This window comes from Ovis canadensis, chromosome 11 (genome assembly GCF_042477335.2).
Source record: "Ovis canadensis isolate MfBH-ARS-UI-01 breed Bighorn chromosome 11, ARS-UI_OviCan_v2, whole genome shotgun sequence".
NCBI classification, from domain to species: Eukaryota; Metazoa; Chordata; class Mammalia; order Artiodactyla; family Bovidae; genus Ovis; species Ovis canadensis.
This window is the reverse complement of record NC_091255.1, coordinates 66,597,324-66,613,416: the sequence shown is the minus strand read 5'-3', so window position 1 is coordinate 66,613,416 and position 16,093 is coordinate 66,597,324.

Genomic DNA, 16,093 nt, shown 5'->3' with positions numbered 1-16,093 from the left:
CAGGGCCAGGACTGCCAGCAGGGAGGACGTCAGGAGGCGCTGGAAAGGGAGAACTCGTCTTTCCCCCTGACGGAGGCATCAGAGTCCTGATTTAACGGAAAGAAGGGCGATCACCTCTGAGGTCCCCAGAGCCCTGGTCTCCCCGTGACTCCAGCCCCCCAGCCCCTGGACTAAGGCTGGTACACGGGGAGCAGCAAATGGCCCACCTGCCCTGTAACGCCCAGCAGTGGTGCCAAGGGCTCGCCAGTGACACTCGGTTCCATTAGTTCTGACTGGTATTTGGTGAGAGGCACATCGCGCCCCATCTCTGAGACTAAGGCTCAGTCTTGTTTGGAAGAGAGAATTGAGCTGAAGGATCCACGACCCCTCCCCCATACAGTGCCATCTCCACCTTACCTCTGTTTCAAGATTTCCTTGATGTGGACCACTTTTAAAGTCTTTATTGAATTTGCCATAGTATTGTTTCTGTTTTGGGCTTTTTTGGCCTCGAGACACAAGGGATTATCAGCTCCCAGACCAGGGATCAAACCTGCATCTCCTGCATTGGAAGCTGAAGTCTTAGCCACCAGACACCAGGGAAGCCCCAGTCCCACCCACTTCTGCCATCGTGGTCATCAAACTGCTTGGAACTCTCCCTTTCCTCCCTCCCCTTCTCGTCTCTGAACCCTTACAGGACAAGAGGCGACTTCTCAGTGTGTCTTAGGATCCCATGCACACGGAACTCTGCTTGGTCGCCCAGTTGTGTCCGACTCTTTGTGACTTCATGGACTGTAGCCTACCAGGCTCTTCTGTCCTTGGGATTTCTGAGGCAGGAATACTGGAGTGGGTTGCCACTTCTTTTTCCAAGGGATCTTCCTGATCCAGGGATTGAACCTGTGTCTCCTGTGTCTCCTGCATTGGCAGGCGGGTTCTTCACCGGAAAGCCAACGAGGAAGCCCCAGTCCCATGCACAACAATGAGCACTGAGTAAACGTTTGTGTAGGGCTTCCCTTGTAGCTCAGTTGGTAAAGAATCTGCTTGCAACGCAGACCTGGGTTCAATCCCTGGGTTGGGAAGATCCCCTGGAGAAGGAAATGGCAACCCACTCCAGTATTCTTACCTGGAGAATCCCATGGACAGAGAAGCCTGGCGGGCTACAGTCCATGGGGTCGCAAGAGTCGGACACAACTTAGGAACTAAACCACCACCACCAAACATTTGCAAACCCAAACAGATTCTTTACAGCTTTCCCACTGCGTCTGTCCCAGGGCAGACACAGTGTATATGGTACCCAGGCCAACGCCCCAAAATCCAGGCAGGGTATCCTGCCCTCTTCCTGCCCCTCACCTCTCCTTTTCCACCAATTTTTCCAAAGGAGGCCCTCCTTATACCAATGAACAATGAAAAAAATGCAAAGGAGCGCCAGAGGAAGAAAAATAGTAAAGAAAAAAAAAAAACCTGGGAGAAAAGAAAGAATGCTTATGATTACATATAGGCTAGGAGCATGCATATCTCAGCCCCCGACAGGAACCAAACAGGAAGTCTAGAATCATTACCAAATGCACTTCCCCTGCTTGCCTGGCCCTGGGCCCCCCAGGTCAAGGATGCTCAGGCCTGGAAGCCACTGGAGGGAGGGGTTTTGATGGATTGATTGGCATTTCCCTTCTCTTCCTTCCTTGCTGCTTGAAAGGGCTTCTGGGTGGATGGATGGCTGCCGGGATGGGAGTGAAGCCTCTGCTGGCCCTCAGGAGCAAGGGGGCTCTGGGCTTTTCCATGCAGGGTGGAAAAAAAAAAAAGCCCAGGCTTTTCCAGGGTGTTGCAGGGGAAGGTAGCTGCCAGCCAGCCTCCCTCGCCCCACTCTGCCTGCAGAGAGCCCCGTGACAGCCCTAGCTTTGGGAGCAAGACCGCCGATTCTGAAGAAAGCAGATCAGAAATTTTGGCATCAAAATAAAATCTGCTCCAAGGAAGCACGTTGTAACCCTTGCAGTAAAATGCAGGTCACAACGTGGAAGTAAAATGTCGGTAAGGGGGGCTTCTGGTGGCTCAGTGGTAAAGAATCCGCCTGTCAATGAAGGAGACACGGGTTCGATCCCTGCTCCGGGAGGATCCCACATTTTGCAGGATAACTAAGCCCGGGCACCACAACCCTGCGAGCCTGAGCTCGAGAGCCCACGAGTCGCAGCGACTGAGTCTACGCGCTGTAGCCACTGAAGCCCAGGCGCCCTAGCGCCCATGCTTAGAAACGAGAGAAGTTACTGCAACAAGACGCCGGTGCACCGTGATGAAGAGAAGACCCCCCTCCACAAGCAGAGAGAGCGCAGCGACAAAGGCCCAGTGCAACCAGAAACAAAGACAGACCTTAAAAAAAAAGTCAGCAGCAAAAGGGAGCTACAGGGCTGTGAGTTGCAGTTCATCCTCCATGGGCTGGTCCTGCTCAGGTCACAGCCAGGACTGTGTCCCAGCTCGGTGCTAGCTGCCTCATCAGTCCATCGAAGGTCATTCAACTCCTGTTTGTCAAGGACGGGAGAGTAACTAGTTTCGGCTTTGTAGGCCTCTGGGTCTCTGTTGCAAATGCTGAACTCCAACGTGACATCTTAAAAGCCGATGCAGACAATCCACAGATGAAGGGGCAGGGCTGTTTTCCAATAAAACTTTATTTATAAAGCCAGCCAGCTGGCCAGATGTGGCCCGCCCGTGGGCTACAGCTTACCAGCTTCTTGGCACAGATCTCGAAGACCGCAGAGTGACATGACTGTTGAGGAGTATGACCTTTGAAGTGGAAGAACCTTTGACCTAGTTCATATGTCTGCCCAAGACTTATTGTATTAGCTGAGCTACCTTGAGCCAGTCACTAAACTCAATCAAACTCAATATCCCCACCTGGAAAATAGGATACCGGGACTTCCCTAGGGGTCCAAAGTAGTAAGACTTTGCCTTCCAATGCAGGGGAGTGCAGGTTCGATCCCTGGTTGGGGAGCTAATATTTCACATACCTTGTGGGGGGGGGGGTTGTCAATAAAACCAAAACATTTAAAAAAAAAAGAAACAGAAGCAACGCTGTTGCGAATTCAATAAAGACTTTGAAAATAGTCCACATTAAAAAAATCTTTTCGAAAATTGAGTAAATAAGATAGGATATTAATGCCTGCCTCATTGGTACCGTAATGATGATATGAACAGCAAAAGTCACCTGACGCTCACCGCTGGCTGTCAGTCATTCTCATTATGATGGAAAGGGGATGGGTGGGTTCGAAGTCTTTCATGGTTGGAAAAGCCTCTGCACACGTGGGTATCGGTCATCACAGTGTCCTTCTGTGCAAAGGTTCACTTCCTGAAATTTAATATTCCATGGCTTCCCTTCGTGACGTGAAACCAGCGGCTGCACATTAGAATCATCCAAGGAGCCTTCACATCTCACTGCACGTGCTGCCGCCCAGGCCAGTTAAACCAGAATCTTTGGGCGTGAGACTCCGCACCCAGGCATCAGTTTATGTTAAAGCTCCCCAGACAACTCCAGAGTGAAGCCCACGCTGAGCCCCACCAGACTACTCAGAAGCAAAGATCCTGGGCGAGTCTGCTCATCCTTCCTGCCCAGGTGTGGTCCATGCACGGCCAGAATCAGCGTCACCTGGGAGCCCGTGAGAAATGCAGATGCTTAGGCCCCCACCCCCAGACCTGCTAGGTCAGACTCGGCATTTGGACAGAATCTCCAGGGGATTCTGGTGTGCATCCAAGTTTGAGGAAAACCAATCCCTTCTACAGGGGCCCCAACAAACCTGGCTCATTGTCAGAATCCCTCGAAAAGCCCAAAACATTCCTAGGCCTCATCGGCAACTCACTGAGTCTGAATCACCACGGGTGGCCCAGCGGTTGGTACTTTCCCCCAATATTTTACTTGAAAGTCTTCCACATACCCACTTAGACACTGTGATTGTCAGGATTCCACTATGTTTCATCACATGTCTATGCATTTATCCATCCATCAACCCATCTTATCCTTTAAACACATGTCAAGGTAAAATGGGCTTCCCTGGTGGTTCACTGCTAAAGAACCCGCCTGCCAAAACAGGAGACCTGTGTTCAATCCTTGGGTCAGGAAGATCCCCTGGAGGAGGAAATGGCTACCTGCTCCAGTGTTCTTGCCGGGGAGAATCCCATAGTCATAGGAGCCTGGTGGGCTACAGTCCATGGGGTTGCAAAGAGTCGGACACGACTGAAGCGACTAAACAGCAACAAGGTAAGATGCAGACCTCAGGACCCTTCAGCCTTAAATATTTCAGAATGCACATTACATCACTAATTCTGAACATAAAGCTATTCATCTAGGGACTGTCTTTTTCTCTGTTCAGAAAGACTTGGTAAATAGCATTCTTCTCCCTTCAAGTGTTAAAGGGGGGGGGGGATGTTTCAGCCTCTTTGGGTGCCATCACTTGCAGTATTAGAGATAATTTCTGTTGTTTGACCTAAGCCCATGGACTGTAGCCCGCCAGGCTCCTCTGTCTGTGGGATTCTCCAGGCAAGAACACTAGAGTAGGTTGCCATTCCCTTCTCCAGGAGATCTCCCCAGTCCAGAAATTGAACCCGGGTCTCCGGCACTGTAGGCAGATTCTTTTCTGTCTGAGCCGCCAGGGAAGCCATAATTCCACATGGCCCTGTGAATTCTCTCTCCTCTTCCCCTTGTTAAAACAGCAGAAGACGTCCCTCTCTGTTATCTCTACTGGATCTCTTGTATGTAACTGTGTTATTCACTGGACATACCTGTGTCTCCAAAACCTCACCTGGTGCTTTCCCCTCAGGCAAAATCCTGCCTCTTTTCAGCAGTGCATGTGTGCAGAGTGGTAGCGGGGCTTCCTCTGCGCTTTGCTTTGCAGTTCCTAGCAGAGAAGCTGTGGAAGAGGCTCGGAGATAAGATGCTATCTTGTGTCCCTTCCAGGTTTTGGAGAGCCGTGGACCAGAGAGCAGTGATCTCACGCACCTCTGGGTTTCCTTCCATCTCAGTTTTGTTCTCTTTGACTGTTACTTCCCGAATACAAAACTCCCAACTCTTGTCATTCAGGGCTCATGGGAACCCCCCAAACTCATCAGTTTCTGCCAGTTTAATCCATAAGGGAGGCTGGCCCTGGGACAGAAGGCAGAGCTGGTCACTCCGGTCAACAGCTCAAGAGATTTTAGGCAAGAGGCTCTGCCATGCCCCTTGTTGGCTCAGTAGGTAAGGAATCTACCTGCAATGCAGGAGGCACAGGAGACGCGGGTTCGATCCCTGGGTGGGGAAGATCCCCTCGAGGAGGGCATGGCAACCCACTCCAATGTCCTTGCCTGGAGAATCCCCATGGACAGAGGAGCCTGGCGGGCTGCAGTCCACGGGGTCACAAAGAGTCGGACGCGACTGAGCGTGTAACAACATAACATCTGCCGTTCCACGAGTGCCCTGGTTCTTTCGAATCTTTCAGAATCCCGGAGGTGGGGCTGCAGTTAGAACCAGTTCAGCCTGCAGCCTCCCGCTCCTCCTCAGGCACTCAGATAAGTCATCAACGCCCTCAGGATAAATTAATAGGAGGGACTGCCCCTAAATCGTCATGATTTCCAAATACTCTTTTCAACAATCTACGAAAAGGCTGTCCCCGAGTCAGAACACATGCCCCTCCCCAAGTCTTACAGATGAAGATCACTGGGGCTGGAAAGAGGCCACAGCCGCTCAGCAGTTTCACCTACAAACCTAGAAAGGCTGGGCTCTGGGACCCCCACCCTGGCCTGCTTCTCCTCCAGACCACCCACTCTCTGTTTGCAACCCTTTCTCCAACCTTGAAACCCGACACCTTCCTCTGGAGGAACCACCCATGTTTAAACAAATAAATACCCCAAAGTAGCCACCTCCCTGGTGGGATTCAAATAAACGTCCCAGGAAGGGGTGTGGGGGAGGGGGAGGTACCTGGGCCTTCTGAGCAGCTTGCCTGCTGGGAAGCATCCTTGTGTCCTGGTTTTCTCTGCAAACCTTGGGTCAGTGCTTAGGTCCAACAGTAGCAATGAGATCCTCCCAAATTGGGGAGGGACTCCTTGGGCTCTGTCGGTCACCTCCTGGGGACGTGGTGGTTGCTGGAATTGGGGAGCAGCACCAGGGATGGTGTGGGGGCTGCTCAGTCAAAAAGGAAGCCCCCCCTCAAAGCGGTTCAGAGACTCCCTGGAGATCTGAGTACTCAGTCATAAGCCCCAAAATCTCTCTGCCATTTGGGAGGGGCAGGGATCAGCTCTCCGTGACTCAGAAACACTTAAATAGAACCCAGAGACCCGCTGGCAGAGAGGAAGGGAAGGGTGCGGAGACCCAGCAGAGACCCACAAGTCAAAAATCTCCCTGCTCTGACTCAGGGGAGGAAACCACTGAGCGTCCTTGGTTTCATGGAATGTGGACGGCCAGGAACGGGAAAAAAGGCTTGGTGCTGTCACGGGTCGGCTGGTCCGTGGAGTCGCTAATGAAAAGGATTTTCAAGCGTATCAGAGAAATCAGAGGGATGAGGACAACTGCCCGATTGCGGCTTTAAGAGAAACTCCAGGAGTGGAAGCCCCAGTCCCCCAGAGGAGGGAGGGTGGGCGGAGAGGTTGCCCTCCCCCCTCAGAAGCTGGCCCAGTGGGTTCAGGGATGGGGGACCCGGGTGGACGAGATTGTGCTGGAAAGCTGGCCGGCATCACTAGAGCGTAAGGAAGAGAGAGGGATGAGGGCAACCACATTCAAAAATAAACACAAACCCCAAAATAAACGCTGTTAATGGAAGTGACTAATCAAGGGTGTGCTGAACTTGGTGGTTCTTGATAAGATACAGGGGGAAATGCACTGGGAAAAAATAACAGATTTCTTTTTCCCCTTTGATAAATAAAGCGACGCGGAGCCGGGAGGTGAGGGTTCACGTTTGTTTCAACCTGGCAGAAAGTCGCTCAGTCGTGTCCGACGCTTTGTGACCGCATGGAGTGTATAGTCCCCATGGACTGAATTCTCCAGGCCAGAATCCTGGAGTGGGTAGCCTTTCCCTTCTCCAGGGGATCTTTCTGACCCAGGAATCAAACCAGGGTCTCCTGCATTGCCGGTGGATTCTTTGCCAGCTAGCTACCAGGGAAGCCCTTCAATCTGGCAGCAGAGGTTTTAAAAAATAAAAGTTTCTTGATCTGACACTATAGACATTTGGGGCTGGGCAGTCCTTAGAGAGGGCTTCTCAGGTGGCGCTGCAGGAGACTTAAGAGACTTGAACTGTGGGTTCAATCCCTGGGTTGGGAAGGTCCCCTGGAGATGGGCACTGCAACCCACTCCAGTATTCTTGCCTGGAGAATCTCATGGACCGAGGAGCCTGGTGGGCTACAGTCCATAGGATTGCAGAGAGTCAGACACAGCTGAAGTGACTCACACACACACACACACACACACGCCTGCACAGTCAGGTACAGAACACTGCTGCTTCAAAGTTCTCCAGGAACAGCTGCCCTTCATCTCACAGCTGCCTTGGCCCAGAAGGTGAGTGACTCTGGCCCATCCTGTAGAAGAATCCAGCAGAGAAGGGATGTTGGAGATGCCAGCTGGAGCCCAGTGGGCAGAGCCTCCTGCGTTGCTGGGCTCCACAGCAGGGGGCGGGGGATGGAGTCCACCAGGCAGCACTCCTCACCCAAGCGGGTCTTTGCCGCAGTGGGGCTTTCTGTCAAAGGGACTCCGGGATTTAAAATGTCGAGTGCCCAGGTTCGAGCACGAGACAGGGTGCTCAGGGCTGGTGCACTGGGATGACCCTGAGGGATGGGATGGGAAGGGAGGTGGGAGGGGGGCTCAGGATGGGAAACACATGTATACCCATGACTGATTCATGTCAAAGTATGGCAAAAGCCACCACAATATTGTAAAGCAATTAGCCTCCAATTAATTAATTTTAAAAAATAATAAATTCAATCAGAAAATTCTAGGATGTTGCTCAGAGTGTAGTTTAGACACTCTGACCAATAATCTTTTGGGGGGGCTTCTTGAATGCTAATGCTTATGCTTAAAAAAGGCACAGCACGAAGGGTTTTCTCTTTGCCTTTGGACTTTGGTTTTTGTAACAAGAATGTGACTGGCTTGCTACAGTGCATGGGACATACATTCAAATATTGTGGGAAAAAATGAAATAGACTGCCGCGTGCCTATCTCGCCTTGGAAGAGTAGAAATGGTCTCCCTCCGAGACCTTGCCTCCGTAAGCTCTGCCCAGAGAAGGGCTGCCTGCCAGCCTGGAGGGAAAAGGTGCCAATGAGGAGGAGATGGTGGGGGGGCAGGGGTGGGCTGTGGCTGGTGCCTCCTGCCCTGAGTCTCGGCCTTGACCTCTCCCTCCCTCCACCCCCAATTCTGGAAGCCAGGGTAGAACCAGACTCCTCCCCGCCTGGCTGGGTGCTTTCCTCCTCTGCAATCTGCTTTCCACCAAAAAAAAAAAAAAAAGAAGAAAAGTGTTCTAAATAGAGCGGAACTGAGGATGGGCTGCAGCCCGGATGAAGTCTCCCCCTCGCTGGAGAGCCCAGCAGGCCCCGTGGAGGGCTGGTCCACCCCCAGCGCCTCTTATTCAAAGCATTCTTGACCCCGGAGCGCGCGCGCCCACCCCTGACGGCAGGCACGGCGCTACCACGAACAGATTCCCCTTCTGCAGCACTTTGCCTGCACTGGAGCCCCCCTCCTACCCCCCAGACACCTTCTCGGGCCTCCTCTCCCTGTAGGTACTCTCTAGGGATGCCTGTTTCAGGTGGAGACCAGAGGCCCGATCCATCACTACTCACCATCAACTTGCCGAGGGAGGTTGGGTGGCTTAATTGACCCATCAGAACCTCGGAGGTCCCCAGACCAGAGTCCACGAACAAGGACCACAGTCTCACACTGGGTCAGATTGCTGAATACTAATCTTTTTTTTTTTTTAAGTGAGAATCTCCCATTGCTCTCGAGGGGATCTGGGCACCAGCTTGGGGGTGGATCTTTAGACATTCCTCCTCCTCGATTCTGGAAAAGTCTACACACGGCTCACCTCCGCCAGGCACAGAGCCGGCAGCACACTTTGGGATTCAGGCTCAGCACGTGGTTCTGCGTGTTTCACTCATTATCACGCGTGTCCAGGATCATTCCAATGCCAACCAGTTTTCGTTGATGAGAGTCTCATACCCCCTGGAAGAAGAACCCTTCTGCCCTCGGAATACAAGGTGTGAGAAAGTCCACAACCTCCAGAGGGGAAAGGGTCTCGCTTTGCCCTTCACCTTGTCACCAGCTCATGACCCAGGTAAAGCCCAGGGCAGGTGACCTGGTGAGCCATCTGGCATGTCTTTGGGAGGAGGAGTAGGGGTGACCATTGGGAAAGCTGTTTGCAGTCTGGGGGCTTCATGGAGAAGCTGGGGTGGGGGGGCGGCAGACCCTGCCCTCTACCCCCAGCCTCTTCCTGATGCCTCCACTGAGTCCAACCTTAAGGAGTCCAAAGTCACAGTCATCCCATGACTCGTCCATGAGTCAGCACCGCTCGGCTCGCTCTTCACGGCCCCTCTGAATCCAGCACCTCCAAGAACATCAGCTCATGGAGGCAACACGGCAAAGGCAAGGAATTTAGGAAGCAACGTGAACTTAAAGTGAGGATTCCCCACACTGACCGCCTTCAGCACAGGGCAGGCCTCCCCTCCTCCATCCCCGCACAGAAGGAAAACGGTGGGGGGGCGGGCAGAGGGGAAGGATGAAGGAGAGGAGGGGTTACAATCAGTAAATAGGGGGCTCCCCTGGTGGCTCGGGGGTAGACACAGGTTCCATCCTGGTGCGGGAAGATCCCACGTGCTGCAGGGGAGCTGAGCCCGTGCGCCATAACGATGGAGCCTGTGCCCTAGAGCCTGGGAGGCGCAGCTCCTGAAGCCCGCATGCCCAGTCAGGGCCTCCAACAAGAGAAGCCACCTTGAGAAGCTCAAGCCCCGCTGCAACACAAGAGCAGCCTCCACCCACGGCAACTGCAGAAAAGCCGGCGCGGCCACAAAGACCAGCACAGCCAAAAATATTTAAATAAAAATTCTTTGTAAAAGAATCGGCAAACAGGGGCCCTTCATAACACAACGCATTTGTAAACAAGATTAATCATTGTTGGAAGTTGTTTGGTCCTTTTTTCCCCCCTCAGTGAAATCTATTTCAGAGCTGGGGATGGGCGGGGGAAGGAGTCTTCTCTGTATCCTTTCTTGCAAGTCTGGTTCAGAGCACTGGGAAAAAAAATGCTGAAACAAGGTGTTTTTTTTTCCCCTCTGGATGAACTGTTTTACAATAAGCTACCTGCTGGAGTCAGGAAACCCGAGATCAATGGCTTTCGGCTCCCGCAGAAAACTCACACGAAGGCTCTGCTCAAGAGCCTTCACAGAGAGACAGTCACCCGCACACAACCCTTTGCACACATTCCAGCTTTTATCTGGAGCCATTTCTCTCCTCTGCTTCACCTCCTTTCCTCCTTCTCCATGGAGAATGGCTTCCATTCCAGGGCAGAACTGCCCCTCACCCAGGCCTTCGCCTTGAAAGAGTGATGGAAGAGACGACAGAGGAAGGCTGGGGAGGGGCTGCTCCCTGGATCCCGAGACGGAGCCCAGTTTCTTTACTGTTAGGTGTGTGATGCTCAGAGTGGGGAGAGGTGCCCAAAATCAAAATAAACATCCAATGGAAACAGGGAGCCCCTCCCTGGGCAGGGTAATTGCTCAGCATGAGCGTTAATCCAAGCACATGAGAAAAATGGTTCCTGCTGAAGGACCCAGCGAGGAACACTCCTTACTGGAAAGGAAATGTGTTTACAACATTTATTTGCTCCTTAGTTTTTAATGCTGCTCTGGCCCCGCGTCCTATAAACAGACCAGCCTTTCCCTTCTCCGGCAGTGCCAGCAGAGCTGAAGATGGAACACACGAGCCGGTGCCAGAAATCTTGGGCGACGGAGGTCTTGTAGCTCCAAGAACCCACGCCCAGCAGTGGGGGAGAGCTGAGAGGGGAGCTTGTTGGGCAGCAGTGGAGAAGGGTGTGATTTGAAATCTAGGTGTGAAAATGGAGCAAGGCTGCCTGGATTGTGAGATCAGAACTTTCCTCTCCCTGGGGGGAGAAGGCAACAGAAAGTCTCCGTGAACCCGATGTGTCCGTCTGATAGAGTGTTCTGCAGAGCTTCCTTGGTTCGCAGAGGCACTCAGCAGGTTCGGGAGAGAACGTGGCATTGGGGAGAAAAAACTTGACCAGTATTAGGGTCACGTGAAGCTGACGTGGTCTTGAGGGGCCCCAGGAAGTGGAATCACTGTTCTGAGGTCCAGTATCCAGGGATTATCATCTATGTTCTTCGCTGGAACTCAGTTCTAGCCCCTTAAAACAAACCAAGTAGCTGAAAGAGCTCGCCAGAGCTGGGGAGATTGTTCACGTTGGGGAAACACAGACGTTGCGAAGAAGCTTGGCGCTGAAGTCTTTTCCCGCACAGATGCAGAGATCTCGTGAGCCCAGAGTCATGGCAGACAGGTCCCAGCAGAGAGCTAAAAGCCCATGTTTATTGAATGCTGTGTCCCTGGCGTCATTCTAAGTGCCACACCTGGAATAACTCATCTAAACCCTACGAAGTCGCTTAAAGATGAGGCTAAGATACTCTCCAGAAGTGTCACTGCTAGAGCTCAGGTGGTGCCTTAAGGCAGGAAGCTGAGTTTCTGAATATGTGCATGAAAAAGAGCATCCCGCTTCCACAACCGCCAACACACATCCTCCTGAGGAATGACCCAGGAAGACGCCTTAGACAAAGCGATGGAGATTTGGGGCTGTTTTGTCACAGCAGCCTGCTGTGACTGACACAGTTTGCACAGAGAAACTGTGACACTGTCCTTAGGTCAGGGACCTTTCAGGATGTGCTTTAGGGCAAGTCATCCAATCTCCCTCACCTAACTCTCATCACCCATGACAACAAGGTCTTAGTCTCATGACGTTGCTGTGAGATTCACATGAGAAGCGTTGCCAAGAGCTTTCAAACCCTATTGCCCTGGAAGATATCGGGCTGTATTCTTTTCATTTTGTTGGAGTATAATTGCTTTACTCTTCCGTGTTAGTTTCTGATGTACAATGAACAGTGAATCAGCTATATGTATGCGTTCTCCCCTCCCTCTTGAGCCCCCCTCCCACCCACCCTGCAAGGTCATCACCCAGGTGAGCTCTCTGGGCTATACAGCAGCTTCCACTAGCTCTCTGTGTTACACATGGCAGTGTTTATGTGTCAATGCTACTCTCTCAATTCACCCCACCCTTCCCTTCCCTTCCCTTCCCTTCCCTCCCTGGGCCTACCTGTCTGTTCTCCGTGTCTGCATGCATTATTTTCTGAACTGCCTGGTTTTGCTTGGCCAAGTGTCTTATCATCTCTTGAACATTTGATATTGGTCCTGGTGACCAGAGCCCACAGATGACATGCACTTCGCCCAAATTCTAACTTTACTCATCTGTGTGAATAAGAGGGGGTGGTCTTTGAGTTCTTCTCTTTCCCAAAACAGAAACTTCTGCCTATCTTTCTGCTCCCCTCCCCACAGAAAGGTTGGTTAATCAGATGGCAAATGGGTGCAGTCTCATCTCTCTTTGGGTCTGTTTGCTGTAGAGTGATGTTTCTTCCTTTGCTTTCTGTCCTTCAGTGTTAAGCCCTTGGACCTAGGAAGGACCATTCCTCAGGAGGGTGTGCCCTTGGACCTAGGAAGTCCATCCCCTTTAGCAGGGAATCTGGTCACCGTTGTCCAACTTCTCTGTTTGCAACTTGCTGGGAACATTCATGATGGGATGGAGAGCAGGCAGGCAGCATCATCCACCCAGATTCTCCAGGAGTGCTAACCGTGGTTTTATTTGATGAATGCGACTGATGGTTTTGTGAGTGTGGCTCTTGTCCAACCAGACTGTAAGTAAGATCCTAGAGGCAAAGGACATCCCATATGTCTTGTGTTTTTCTTCCATTTCTTTCCCTATTAGATACAGTGAAATTCTTTAGAAATTCTGATCCAAACTTCTGATTTAAAATTTTTCTTTCCTATCTTAAAAATCACTCTGCATGCATGCTAAGTCGCTTTTCTCGTGTCTGACCCTTTGTGACCCCATGGGCTGTAGCCCACCAGGCTTCTCTGTCCGTGGAATTCTCCAGGCAAGAACACTGGAGTGGGTTGCCATGCCCTCCTCCAGGGGATCTTCCTGACCCGGGGATCAAACCCGAGTCTCTTACGTCTCCTGCATTGGCAGCAGGGTGCTTTACCAATAGTGCCTCCTGGGAAGCCCCTAAAAATGGCCCTAGCTCTCAGATAACTGGCAAAAGGCAGGCATATTCTATTTCAAGAAGAGATTCTGCAGAAAAACCAACCAATCAAGGAACAAGCGTGTTGTTTGTCTGCTGTTCAGGAAACACTTTATTGATTAATAGGCAGTCAAAAAACAAACAAACAAACAAAACACCAGGCAAGTTTAGTGGGACACACAGTAACAGATCATACGTAGGGAAAATCAACCCCACATCTTCCTTGTATACCTACCAGGTAAAAGCCATGAGGCTACGACTCAAGACTTCTGAGCTCCAGGTGTCCAGTGACCTTGGCTTTGCCTAGGGACCCCAAACGCTGACCCCCCTTTCCTTACCACAGCACTTTTTGTATGTCATTTACTGTGCTTATTCTGAACTTGTTTTAAACTTTTTTTCTTCCAATACTCTGTTTCTCTCACAAAAGCAGAAACTGGGTGACCTCTTACACTTTCAAACTTATTCCTCTTGGGGTCCCTAGCCAATGCCAGATACTTTAAGAGAATGTGACAGAGTGGGAGGTCACAACTGACTGAGAGGGAATAATAAACCCAGGAAAGCTTCCTAGAACAGGCAGCATTTGAAACGACCTTCAAGGATGAACAGGATTTTAGTAGCCTGGCTGCCCAACATAGACTCATCCAGGAAGAACTGCCAGAGGATTAAAACTCATGCTGAGTTCAATCAAAAATCACCACTGGAGTGTGAAAGGAACTTTCCTAATTAAGCAATTCCAGAACATTTCCCAGCTCTTGACTGCATGAGTAGTAGTGGGGCACCGCTATATCCGGGTGGGCTGGGACGAAGTCTTCTCCACGGATGGTTAGCAGGGTGGCCTAGAAAAGGGCCTTGGGGGTCTGACATGGAGCCATCTGCACTGGTATGCTGTACCCCACAGCGGGTGGGCATCAGAGATCACCATCAAGCAGACCTGAGCACCTGGATTTCTGCCTGGGCACCTGGATCTCTACTTGAGCGCCTGGATCTCTACCTGAGCGCCTGGATCTCTACCTGAGTGCCCAGATCTCTACCTGGGCACCTGGATCTCTGCCTGGGCACCTGGACCTCTGCCTGGGCACCTGGATCTCTGCCTGGGCATCTGGATCTCTACCTGGGCACCTGGATCTCTGAGTGCCTGGATCTCTACCTGAGCACCTGGATCTCTACCTGAGTGCCCGGATCTCTACCTGGGCACCTGGATCTCTGCCTGGGCACCTGGATCTCTACCTGGGCACCTGGATCTCTGCCTGGGCGCCTGTATCTCTACCTGAGTGCCTGGATCTCTGCCTGGGCACCTGGATCTCTGCCTGGGCACCTGGATCTCTACCTGAGTGCCTGGATCTCTACCTGGCCACCTGGATCTCTACCTGGGTACCTGGAGCTGCAGCGCTTCAGACTAAAGATGTTTCCAGCAAAGGGTAAAGAACATGCCAGCTAGTTTGGTTCCGCTGAGGCTCATTCTTGGAAACTGGAGAGACTGGGTGTCTGTCCATCCCCTGGGGACTGGATATCTCCACGGGTTCTCGGCCTTACCCGATCAACAGCAATTGATGACGGACCAGACAAGAAATTCAGGCAAGCTTTATTCGGGCTCCGGCTACAGCAGCGGCAATGAAAACAAGTAACAGGCCCCCTTGTTTGTTCCCCTAGTGCAGGGAGCTGGCTCCTCCCATGGGGTGAGGGTAGGAGGCAGGTCCGGGGGTCAGGTGGAGGGGGGGGCCTGGGTGGCGCTGTGTGACACGTGCAGGACCCTGTATTTGCTCTCCACCCTGCGCTTTTGCTCCAGGTGCCTCAAAAGTGGCAGTTGGCTTTTGAGTCTCTCTGTATGTTATTGTCCAGCATTTGCCCCAACTGCACATCACAGTCACGTCTAGTCCTTACAGTCTCTTTGCCTTTTGTTGCTGGAGGAGATGCTGTCTAGGTACAGTGGTGTCCCAGGTCCAAGCCAGTCTCACGTGAAGAGTGACAAGCCCAGTCAGTTCACTGTTGGGCATTTCAGGCCGAAATCACGTGTTCACTGTGAAAAAATGGGAAACCAGGAGGTCTGTGTCTTTTTTCCAGAGGTGGTGGGGATGCTTATTTTAATGAGAGGCACAAGCTTCGCCCAACAGCCTGGGACCTGAGTTCTGAAGCGCTCAGGGCAGAGGAGGGAGGAGACCCCCCAAGGACCACCTGGAGAGTTCGCAGCCCCGAACCATGGTCACGGTAAACCCCCTGGGCAGCTGGAGCCCTGAACACAGGCGCTTCACACCCAGGACGACAAGGCTTCCATACTGTTTTCCCCGCCTCGCTGAAGCCCAGGGCTGAGTTATCGGAGAAGGTGGGAGCTGGGGGAGGGGCGGGGGAGGGGCACTCAAGGAGGAAAGAAAGAAGGAGATGGAAAAAGTCTTTTTAAAAAAACCCTTCGACAGAACCCGATAACCTGGAGTACACGGTGATCGGTGCCGGACAGCATACAAACGCCAAAAGGCAAGTCCCAGGACAGGCCAACTTAAGACTTAATATTTGCCTTTCACTGAGCAAACTAATAAATCCCCTACAGTTTTAGCCACGCAGAGCTCCCAGTTTTTATTTATTGGTCAAGACGGCAGGCAGGTTTTTTTTTTCTGCCTCCTAGTCACCCTGGGCAAACAGCGGTCCCCCTCCCCCTGGCCTGTCATCAGTCTGTATGTCTGTTTGCCTTCTCCTTCGACAAGCTCTTGCTTGGTGCAGCTGACAACAAGTGCAAACAGCTTTGAAGGAGTCGTTGGTAATGGACTTCCTAGGACAGCCCTGTCTTTGGCTGGTGTGGCCGAAGGCAAAGCAAGAGTTACCCATCAGCCATGGGCTGCATCA